The 9,253-nt window shown below is 42.4% G+C and overlaps 1 protein-coding gene across 1 annotated transcript in view; it reads left to right on the forward strand.

The window, feature by feature from the left end:
* Positions 1 to 1,114: 1,114 nt before the first annotated feature.
* MICU1 (mitochondrial calcium uptake 1) overlaps positions 1,115 to 9,253 on the forward strand; it is a 236,120-nt gene continuing 227,981 nt past the window's right edge. The window contains exon 1 of the mRNA XM_029911332.1: positions 1,115 to 1,216. The gene's annotated coding sequence lies outside the window, so the exon portion shown is untranslated. The remainder of the gene's footprint in view (positions 1,217 to 9,253) is intronic.

Genomic DNA, 9,253 nt, shown 5'->3' on the forward strand with positions numbered 1-9,253 from the left:
CTTCTGAACAATGCTTTTCATAACAAGGTGCTCAGATACTACCTCTGGTGATAGGAGCTAGTACAAAACTCTGCAATAGATAGAGAAAGGGAGTTTTGAAACAAGGTAGTTCTTGTCAAGAGATTGTTGCTCAAGCAGAAGCCTCATACTTGCACCTTTAAGGACAGTTGGCATCCTGCCCTCCCATATTTTCCCCTATTTCTTCCAGTTTCTTCACTGTACATTTTGACAGCACTTTCTGCATAGTCATATTCAGTGTTTGCAATTGATTTGTGCTAACCTGAACTACTTGTGAACTACTTGTGGCCTAGAATGGCTTTTTAAAGAAATCCTTGACTTGCAAAATGGGAAGAAGAAACACAGTAATTATTAGAAATTCAAACCTTGCAAAGCTCTGACACACTTTGTATATTGTCAGTTAGAGCCTGATCTTGCAATGAGCTCTGCATGGGCTCAGGGGTCCACACATACAGATGTAGTGCAGACTGGAGCGTTAGTTTCTCCTGGTCCATTTGTGCATCTCTCACACAATAACAGAGGATAGATTAAAAAAAAACATAGAAAAAGGTGATTGCAAAGGCACAGAAAGTAGCATGGAAGATTGGGGGCTGATTTAGTACCTGAAACTATGTTTTACTAATTTTTTTGAAGTTGATTAGATTTCAAGGTGACTGTCTCCTAAGTTAAGCAATATCTTTATGGGGCTTCGGGATCCCTCTTTGGAGGGTGCTGTAGAACTGCAAAGTATTATCATCACTACACACAGCCCCAGGCCAGTTAAACGCATCCACCTCCAGGAGAGGGCCAGGCAGGCAGGGAAGCCAAAGGAAACGTCCGGGAGCTCAGGTCACGCCAGCTCCTAAGATGCACATTGGTAAAGATGTTCACGTCCGGCAGGCTGGGCGTCCCAGAATGCACACGCTATGACATCACATGGAGACGTCATCACGCGTGAGTTCTGCCTGACAATGCCGTCACAGAGAGCCGGAGGTCAAGGCGCAGGCAATGGCAGAACGCCATAGCCCTACATCACAGCGAGGGACCGTCCCGTCCCGGCTCCGGTCCGCCACCATCCCAGCATGCCTCTGCCTCCGGAAGAGCGGCGGGGGCGGGGCCTTTCTGTACGCCGCTCCAGTTTTCTCTGTAGTAGGGAAGGTGGAGCTGGTTGCTGGGGCAGGGGCCTGTGGCGCCGTCGTTGCGGAGCCCGGGACAGCAGGTAAGAGCGGCCGGTCCCCGCACCCAGCGCGCGCTGCAACCTCCTTAGGCAGGGGCCTTATTCCCAGAGCCGGATGCACGTAGGTGCCAGTGAGCCCCTGCTGCGCATTCTGCGTAAGGGAGAGGGCACGGGGGTCTCTGCGCGGAACCGTGACCCTTCGCGGTGTGGCGGGCCGGGTGGCTCGTTACCCTCTGCTGCTCCGCCCCCCCATCCCAGTCTGCGAGCCCGGTTTGCCGCAGCGTTTGCGGTGCAAGTTCGGTGTGTGTCAGCAATGAGTTGGGGGAGGCGGCTCTGCTCCCTCTACGCACTGGGGTCAGCGGCTGAGGGCTGCCCTCAGAGGAGTGCTGGGGGTCCTGACTTATCAGAGGCCAGCCATGACCCTACGAGTGAATGATAGAGGGCTAAATGGGGGGCCTGGGGTGGGGGCTGGCCCCACTGCCCAGTTTCAGAGGCGGGGTACAGCCGCTGGGGCAGGGGACAACAGCCCAGCCCAGCCGCTGGGACGTGGGAGAATAGAGGGGTTCCTCCTACTTTGGGATAAACTTGGCCATACCCCCTTCACCCCACATCCCAGCTGCGGGTTGGAAGAGAAAGGAGCACGGTCCCTCTTGCTTGTCTCATTGTCGGGACTTTGGGGGGGGGGGTCTCTCCCTCAACTCCAGTGCCAGTCTCTGCTGCTTAGCCCTTCCAAGCAGCAAAAGTAACCCCAGACTGGTCAGTTTCATGCCCCTCTTAAAGAACCCTGTGAGCCCCAAGGGAAACTAACAAGACAGCTTCACTCTGCTCTTTGGGAAACCTCTGATCATCAGCTGAGTCACTGCCTACACTCACCTTCAGAAGGGGATGAGGACCATATAGGTGGAAGATAATTCTTTTACAACTATAAGTTCTAGAAGCTCTTTTAAAAATGAAAGCTTAAATTCTATAGAAATGCATGATTCCCATAGTTGACAGATAACACTTCCTGCTTGCAAAGGGTAAGTAGGTGAGTGGATTTGACAAGCACTGCTTAATTAAATTGTATATTTTGAGTTATTTATGTAGAATATATCCCCTAAATTTTTCTAATATTTTCAATCTGGTCTTTTTGTTTTTAGAGGATATGTGACTTTAATTATCCTGTAAGAAATCTTTTCCTCATGTTGTGCCTCTTGAATAGGTAACTCAACAGCATTCAGAAAAGTGACCCATGTTGCAGACCTAGTATGAGTGAAGTCCACTGAGGCAATCTTAAAAATAAACTATCTTGTTCTAGAACAAACGTCCCTTTATTTTCCATCTTCAAATATAGTATATAGCTCTTTCAAGCAACACTGTCTATAGCAGTGGTCCTCAAACTTTTTTTGTTGCACCCCCCCTACTCGTAATGGAATCTGTCCACCCCCAAACTCCCATGGGAGCTGTCAGGAGCCGGGGGTAGAGGCCTGAGCCGGAGTGACACTGGGAGCAGAGTGGGGCTGGGTGGTGCTCCCTTTCCTCCTCCCTCAAATGTTCCTCTGTGCCCCACAGTTTGGGGACCACTGACCAATAGAATAACAATCCTATTTGGTCCATGAGGCCACTAATTTTACAGTTTTAAATAATGAGTATATTTTGTTTGTATTCTGGAAAGAGTATTTGAGTGGGCTTCAGCCTTAATGTTAGTTACAACTCCATATCAGCCTTATACTGTAAATCAGTGGCTCTCAACTTGGGTATGTGTACCCCTGGGGGTATGCAAAGGTCTTCCAGGGAGTGCATTAACTCACCTTGATATTTGCCTAGATTTACAACAAGCTACATAAAAAACACTAGCAAAGTCAGTACAAACTAAAATTTCATACAGACAATGACTTGTTTATACTGCTCTATATACTGTACCCTGAAACGCAAGTACAATATTTATATTCCAATTGATTTATTTTATAACTATATGGTAAAAATGAGAAAGTAAGCAATTTTTCATTAATAGTGTGCTGTGACACTTTTGTATTTTTATGTCTGATTTTGTAAGCAAGTAGTTTTTAAGTGAGGTGTAACTTGGGGGTATACAAGACAAATCAGACTCCTGAAAGGGGTACAGCAGTCTGGAAAGGTTGAGAGCCCTTGTGTAAATAGATCAATGGCATTATCCAGTTCAATAAGCTGGGTTTCCAAGGAGCAGAGAAGTAACTATTGATAAAGAAGGAAAAAAGTCTGTGAAAAAGGACGCTGATGTTGAAGTTTTGGAGACATTGTGGGATTTCATGGAGGTTTCATGCCACAGCTCTAGAGTAGAAGGGAAAAAAACCCAACCCTACTTCCTGAAAGTCTTCACCATTGGACAGTGTTATGACTCGTGACTAGCCAAACCTAACATTACAATAAGAATATAATCTGCAAAAATTACTGTACGGGAAGCAGGTTAATCAGTTCATATCCAGTCAAGATTGCAAGTGATCAGAAGTTATCATCATTTGATTACTCAGTTGTCTATGTAAAATGAACTGGTGATGGAAGTTCAGCATCATAACTAACATCCTTTATCAGAAAGGATGAGTGACAGAGCCTGGAGATGGTCATTCTGTAACAAGGGCACATAGGTTGGAAAAAGAAATTAGCTTGTTTTTGTCAATGCTGCACTAATTTTAATGGATAGGCCTTTAGTCCCCAGTACTGCCAAGGTAGTAGTAATTCCCTTTTAAGAAAGTTGGCTAAACCTTATATTCAGTAACTTTTTTGTTTCATTCATTTTTCTTTCAAATTATTTAGGGATATATACATTTTGCCTTTTATATTAGGGTAGTTTGTCAACATTAATATAATGAGGACTCTGGGCACTGTTTTAATCAGAATTGTATTGTATTGTTCCAGGTGCTATATACACACAGTCCTGTTACAAAGAGATTACAACCCCCAATGCCACCACTAAATACAGCTGTATTACATAATCATTTTGGGGGTGTCCCTCAGCACAGAATGGGAACTTCTGTAACACTTCTGTCCTATCTTAATCTAGATGAGATGATACTGTGCTGGCTTCATTTTGGGTACTTTGTGCTTTACCTAGGAATAAAAGTAGATTCCTACTTTCCTGCTGCTTGGAAACCTGGCTTGTTAAACTGGATAATGCCATTGATTTATTTACAGTATGAGGTTGATATGGAGTTGTAACTAACATTAAGACTGACACCCACTGAAATACTCTCTCCAGAATACAAACTAAATATACACATTTAAAACTAAAAAGTGACTTTGTAAAAATGATGTGGGTTTCCATCTCTATTGTGTCTCAGTCAGAGTAGAGTACTTTAAATCAATGATTAAATCATGATTTAAATATGTTGATTTAAAAAAAAATCTTAACACACGTAAGTTGAATTTTTTTTGCAATTGCACCTTTAGTTTAAAATTTATAATGCTTCCCGTTTTTATGACCGACCACTACTGGTAAGGTATCTTATTTTAATTTTACAGAACTGCTGTAGGTGCAAAACAAAATATTGAAAATTAAGTTCCTGATTCTGCAAACACTACTTGTGTGACTAGTCCCATGGATTTCAGTGGGATTACTCATGCTTGTGAATAAGTGTTTGCAGCAACAGGGGCAATAATTGTATTTTTATTTCAGACTTTTCTTAGTAGCATAAAATGTTTAATACTTGAAAATGAAATTGCCTTACTGTTAATAATAACAAGTTAGTTAGACTTTCAACAAAATTGTTGTGAACTTTTTTTGTACACACAGGCCAAAATCTTCAAAAACAGGGACCTAAAATTAAACGCTTAAGATTGGGACTTTCTCAGCACTCTAGTGTCTTAAGAGCAGAAGTCCCATTGATTTCAAACTGCAAACCCTGATGGAGTATAGCCTGGTTGGAGTCTTTGAGTTTTCTTGACTTGTGGATATTCCATATATTAGAAGGCAGTGTTGGTTGCATAAAGACCAGGCTACTTGCTTATCAATTTTGTGTTTGAGTTTGTATTCTCTCAGTAAAGATGTTAATCAGACTCTGAATGTGCCATTTTCAGCATAGGTGGGCATTTTAAGTGTGACGATTCATAGAAAAGAATCTGTGTAAAATCTGAAATTCTGCTAACAACTAGGAAACTTAAGACACAAGCAAACATTTATTTTGGCAACTTAAAGGATTGTTTAAAATATTATTACATTTAAAAATTGATTTAAAATTTTTTGATGATAATCTTTATCTATCCTCAAAGCTTCCACATTAGATGTACGCTGTGTACAAGTAAAAAAGCTTTGAGAAACTGCCAACCCTATAAACTCAGCCTAAGATCTGAAAGTGGTTATTTCCTTCTTGCATGTTATCAGCTGTTAAAAAAAGTTTGGGCTAAATTATGGTGTCAGACAGTTGTGTAACCCCATAGTTTGTTTTTATTGAGGTTGTTCACCATAATAAGTGTGCTCTGCAATTAATACTTGGTAAATACTTTGGTTGATGCACAAGAAGGAATAGAATGCAGGTCAGTCTCATAGCTGTGTTGGCTCTTGCTGGGATAGTGGCAGTAAAATAAAATTGGTCTGTAAAGTAGGCATATATGGTGTTGAATATTCACAGGAAGCAGATCTGATGAGTAAGAAGTTTCTTTTATATAGTCATGGTTCAAAGTAGAACCAAACTTTAAAGCCTTGGAAAAGTAAAATCTAATGGATGTCATTGACTATCTGATTTTCCTACACAATATGTCCCCTTTAGGAGTTTGTGCAGTATAAATGATATTTTAATATTGAAAAGTGGTTGAGTTTTTTGTGCTGGTTTATTAGATCTTACTACAAATTCACAAACCATTTGTTCTACAGCAACTGATAGCTATGCTGTCAAGATGAGATGGTCACTGATGCAAGCTTTCTTTTTCCCCTCAAAATGTTGAAACTGCTATTATATACTGTAGTATATAGGTTTTTTTTAAAGATTAATGTGACTGTGGTTTGGTCTTGAGGCGTCACACACCCAGCCTGCATTTAGACTTGCCTTTTGAAAAGGAGCAGGTAATATAAAGATGACATTGTTAACAATCAAATCCTTGCAGACAGACTTGTAAGTATGCAGTCCTCTCATTTGCAATCATAAATAGTCATTAGAATTGAGGCTACGATTTTGTCATGGACGCTTTTACTAAAAGTCAGGGACTGGTCATGGGCAATTAACAAAAATTCACAGAAGCCATGACCTGTCTCTGACTTTTACTAAAAATGTCCGGGGCAGGGAGGAAGGTCCAGAACCCTGCCCTGCTGTGGCTGGGAGCTGCAGCCCATGGCTGGGAGCTGGGAAGGACCCTTGCCTGTGGCGGTCGGGGAGCTGTCTGGATATTTCCCCCCACCTGCAGGTGGTGGCATTGCCCCCACCACCCGCGGCGGCTGGGGAGCTGTTGGGGCATTACCCCCACCCCTGCTGCCCATGGTGGCTGGGGAGCTGTGGGGGACTCCCTCCACTTCCAGGCGGCAGGGGGACTCCCTCCACTTCCAGGCGGCAGGGGGACCCCGAACCTCCTGGCCACCGTGGGAGGTGGGGGTAGCCTGCAGCTCCCTGCCTCTGCAGGCTGAAGTCACGGAGGTCTGTGGAAGTCACGGATTCCATGACTTCTGCAACCTCTGTGACCAAATCGTAGCCTTAATTAGAATCAATAAAAGCAAAATCTGACTCTCGTAAGTGAAAAATAATTTTGTTTTTCCCCTCACAGCTTATGACCGGACATGCTAATGCTGTGTTTTAATAAAGCAGTTTATTATTTCATAAAACTCATTCATTGGGTGGTAGGTTTGACTAATTTGATCATGGGTTTTCTGTTCTGTACACTGTTTGACATTGTACCATATGACATTTTGATTAAAAAATTAGAATGATATAAAATTAAGATGGCACACATTAAATGGATCAAAACCTAGCTAACTGATAGGTCTCAAAATATAATTGTAAACAGGGAGTCATCATCAAGTGACTATGTTTCCAGTGGCATCCCACAGGGATTGGTTCTTGGCCCTATGGTTTTTAATGTTTTGGGTTTTTTTTAAATCAAAGCCCTGGAAGAAAACACAAAATCATCACTGATGACGTTTGCAGATGGGCCAAAAATGGGGGAAGTGGCGAATAATGGAGGACAGATCACTGATTCAGAGTGAACTGGTTCTTTTGATAAATTGGGGACAAGCAAATAATACACGTTTTTAATATGGCCAAATGTAAATGTATACGTCTAAGAACAAAGAATGTAGGTCATACTTACAGGATTGGGGACTCTATTTTGGGATGCACTGATTCTGAAAAACATTTGGGGTGGATATTCAGTGGGAACTCCTAATGTGATGCTGTGACCAAAAGAGCTAATGCAATCCTAGGATGCATAACCAAGGGAATCTCGAGGTAGGAGTAGAGAGGTTATTTTACGGTTTGTCATTGGTGCAACAGCTGCTTGAATACTATCTTGTTCTGGTGCCCACAATTCAAGAAGGGGATGTTGATAAATTGGAAAGAGTTCAGAGAAGAGCCATGAGAATGATTAAAGGACTGGAAAACCTGCCTTATAGCAATAGATGCAAGGAGCTCAATCTCTTTAGCTTAAAGAGAAGGTTAAGAGGTAATTTGATCACAGTCTGTAAATATCTACATGGGGAACAAATATTCAATAATGAGCTTTTCAATCTAGCAGAGAAAGTTGTAACATGATCCAATGGCTGTTAGTCGAAGCTAGACAAATTCTGACAGGAAATAAGGCATAGATTTTTGACAGTCGGGGTAACTAACGATTGGAATAATTTATCAAGAGTTGCGGTCTGTTCTCCATCACTGATAATTATTAAACAAGATTGGATGTTTTTCTAGAGGATCTGCTCTAGGAATTATTTGGGAGAAGTTCTGATGCCTATGTTATATAGGAGGTCAGACTAAATAATCACAGTTGTCCCTTCTGGCCTTAGACTTTATGAATCACACACTTGATATGAAAATGCTGTGTACATCTTGGAATGGAGAAATAAGTGCTTTCAGTCTCGGATCAGGGTCAGTGTAGCTTTTTAATAAAGGGATCCTGTGACGTTAACTCAAACCCACAAAAATACCATAGGCCCATTTACACTAGAAAGGATTTGCCAGGGTAGTTATACCAGCATAGATATACTGCCACTCCCTCCTAGGCTATGTCTACACTAGCACTTTGGTCAGTATAACTTATGTCGCTCAGGGGCATGAGAAAAACACACACCGCTGAGTGACATAGGTTATGGCGACAGAAACGCCGGTGTGGACAGCGCTCTGTCAAAGGGAGAGTGTTTCCTGCTGCTCATTCGGGGTGGTTTAATTATGTTGACAGGAGAGCTCTCTCCTATTGGCATAGGGCAGCTACACGAGAGATCTTTCACTGGCGCTGCTGCACTGGTACAGCTGTGCTGCTGTAAACTCTCTAGTGTAGACATGACCTAACTAGTGGAGATGCAGGTTGTACCAGCAACAGCACTCTTTGGCTGGTATAACTTATACCAGTTCCTTAAGCAAAATAAGCTATACTGCCCTTTTTGCTTGTATAACTGTTTCAATGCTGGCAAAAACCCTAGTACAGCTATGTTGGTTAGGGGTGTGATTTCCATCCCCCTCCCTTCCCCATATCCCATACTCCTAATAAATATAGCTATACCACCAAATCTTTGAAGTGTAGACCAGGTCTTAATGTTAGTGGGCAGTGGCAGAGATGCTTCAGAGAACAAGAGTTTGTGTCAATGAGCTCTGCTATTCCTGATTTTTTCGGTCTGTTTTACCACATGAGTGTGGCTACTACAGTGCAGGCTCCTTTGGGGAGGCAGACTGCCTATAAGCGTGGTTACAAAATTAAAACACTATTTAGGCATTGACAAAACAGAATGCATAAAACTGTTCTGCCCAGAAAAAGATAGTCTTATCAGGTTTACTGATGAGCGGTGCAAAAACTAACAAGGTAGACTTTTTGAGCTTTTTCCTCCGGAAACCTGGGTGTAAATTCTGCCTTAGGTTAGAGAGAATGTACATCTGGGTTCATACTCTTTTCTGGGTTGTCAGGCTCACAACATCTTCCCCGCTCCTGCTC

The sequence above is a fragment of the Terrapene carolina genome, unplaced genomic scaffold, assembly GCF_002925995.2.
Source record: "Terrapene carolina triunguis isolate 2854851 unplaced genomic scaffold, T_m_triunguis-2.0 Scaffold95, whole genome shotgun sequence".
NCBI lineage: Eukaryota > Metazoa > Chordata > Testudines > Emydidae > Terrapene > Terrapene triunguis.